The sequence below is a fragment of the Octodon degus genome, unplaced genomic scaffold (assembly GCF_000260255.1).
Source record: "Octodon degus isolate 3935 unplaced genomic scaffold, OctDeg1.0 scaffold00066, whole genome shotgun sequence".
Lineage (NCBI taxonomy): Eukaryota > Metazoa > Chordata > Mammalia > Rodentia > Octodontidae > Octodon > Octodon degus.
The window spans coordinates 4,238,079-4,240,869 of record NW_004524642.1 but is presented as its reverse complement, the minus strand read 5'-3'; the positions used below and the strand labels follow the sequence as shown (position 1 = coordinate 4,240,869).

Sequence of the window (2,791 nt, the reverse complement as noted above, 5' to 3'; positions counted from 1 at the left end):
CTGCTATATTCTCTGGAGCTGCCCTGCTTTCCTCTCAGCCCCAAGGCTGCCTGCTTCTCAGCCCCCTTCTCCACCGTGCATCCATACATAGTATCTCCTGCCTCACAGAGCCAAGGGTCCTGGACAGAGCAGGCCATGGCATCCTGGTCCTTTCTTTCCTTCTTGTGTTTTTTTGGGCTTCTTGCCAACTCTGGTTGCCTCCTCACCCAGACTGGGGTCAGGGGAGGTCTTTACCTCTGAGCCCTCCAATGTGGCCAAAGGCAAGGTCTTCCTCTTCTTCTTTTTCTCCCCACTGAAGGACTCTGAGTGGGCAAAGGCCTGCTTCCTGGGGCTGGGTGACTTCTCTGTCTGTCTGGCTTGTGATGTGGACTCAGATTCTGGGAGTTCTTCGTAACGTTCTGTGGCCTGTCTTTTTTCTTCACCAAGGGTCTATGGGACATCTGCTCTTGGATTACAGTCCCAGAGGAGATGTGGCCTTCACAGGAAAATGATCAACAACATAATTCCCATCATTTACAATTGCATATTGAGTCTCTGGTTCTTTGACTACCTCCTCCTACTTCTTTTTCTTTGGAAGCAGGACAAACAACCCTGCCTTCACCTAAAGCTAAATTTTTGTCCTAAAATTTCTTTAGCTTTTCTCCTACAATTTTACTATATAATATATATGATTATATTTATTCAGTTTAAAATATAGCCTGATGTCTATTTAGACTTTTTGTTTCTTCCTCACATATTAGTTAAATATATTTCTTAATTTCTAAATACATGGTATTCCATTTGTATTCATATCATTATCAATTTTATTATTTATACCTTATTTAAATTGCTTAGAGACCATTAGTTACAAATTACCAATCCACTTAAATTTGTTGGAATATTTTTCTTTTTTTATTGTCCAGCATGTGGTCATTTTTATAAATTCATTTTTTATGATTCCAGAGACTGAATATCTATCTACATTTTGATGCAGCCTATGTAAATGATTTAGAACATTAATTAGCTCTGAAATCCTCTTTATTATTAATGCTCTCTTTTTGTCTCTCTGCCTATGAAACACTAAGTGGAATGTTCAGCTCATCTTAAAATATAATAAACAAGGCAGGCATCCAAAATAGCGTAAACTTTTGCATGATTTTGTGTCAGGTCATGCTTACACAAAGTAACAAAAATGATAAAAGATGGGAGTAAAAGGTACAACAGACATATACGTATCATTAGGTTTTAATGATTTGTATTTAGTATCCACTGGCATTAAAATAAAAAAGATTAAAGACTGGGTGTGGTGGCCCTTGCCTGTAATCCCAGCTCTTGGGAGGCTGTAAACAGGTGGATCACTATGAGTCCAATCTAGTAATGACATGACCCTGAACATCCTGCAGACAACTACAAAGCACTCTGGTAACTGTGTGCAAAGAAAAGGAGGTCGTGTAGCACACATGAAAATACAACTGCAGGCAATAGAGCTGCAGAATAATGGTGCAATGCCTAATTCTAGAGCATAGTGCATGGCCTTATTATAGGTTTATATAATATGTTTGTTGAATATCTATTTTGTGTACATGTAGTTTTGAAAGGCTTCATCCTTCCTTATTGTATGTCAGTTAAGGAGTGTAGAGAGTGACACAATTTAATCTTTCTTAGTTATAAGTCAGAAACACAGCATTTTTCAAGCTTCCCTCTGCATGTACATTTGACCCTGATGTGCCAGAAAAAAATGTTTATAAATGCGTAGAAGGACAGTCCTGACTGGTACAGATTAACTTAGCCTTGCTTTAAAAACAAATTTATCTGCTAGTCAAATATGTGTCTAAACTTCCAGTAGTTCTAAATTTTAAAAGCAATAACTTCACTTAGAAGCATTATACTTACTTTATTTATTTATTTATGCTGTACCAGGGATTGAACTCAAGACCTTGCGCTTGCCAGGTAAGCACTTATTCTACTGAGCTATCTCCGGCCTCTAACTCTATTTTGAAACAAATTGCTATTTAATGGTGTGTTCCATCCCTCTGAGAGAACCCAAGTCATTTAACGTAGGTGGGAGGCTAGAGCTTCATTTCTGTACCATCCTTTGTAGTACTAACTTAATGTTCTGCATGGTCCACATTGCAGAAATATGGAAAATATATGTGACAGCCAGAAATTGTCATGGGAAAAATGTTTTTAGAAAAGTAAATGAATAGATGATAGATAAAAGAAGGCTAAAAACAGTTTAATGATGAGAGTGAGTCATGACTAAGGATTATGATCAGTTTAATTATGTGGCCTTGAGCTACATGGCAGAAGTGTTAAAGAGATTTTTTTCAAGATATCTTATAAACTAATAAAGCTTAAGCCCCTGTGATTCTAGTAAAACATTTAAGGATGCAATTTAAACAGTTTAGTTTGGGGGCTGGGGAGATGGCTCAGTGGAATAAGCACTTTGCTGGCAAGTGTAAGGGCCTGAGTTCAATCCCTGGTTCTGCCAAAAAATAAATTAAGATAATAAAATAAAATAAACAGTTTAGTTTGTTGGGACAAGATATTCAGTTATATTAAGTATCACTTTTGTCATATTATCTGCCACTCCTTAGTGTTACAGGAAAACAAAGATTTGAACAGTGAATCATTTTACGTAATGCCAATATACAAAATTGATGATAAACTTTATAAAGCCGTGCGTTGATGGCAGACTAATTTCATCTGACTTCACATTATTCTATTTTTTTGTATCTATCTATCTGTGTATTGATTTGGTAAAGTCTATCAATTTTGTTTTTTATATTGAAGAAACTGACATTTTTTACTA

General features: G+C 36.5%; 1 pseudogene; it reads right to left on the bottom strand.

Annotated features, from left to right (window-relative positions):
* The window catches only part of LOC101580235, a 7,832-nt pseudogene that overhangs the window by 923 nt on the left and 4,118 nt on the right, over positions 1 to 2,791 (bottom strand).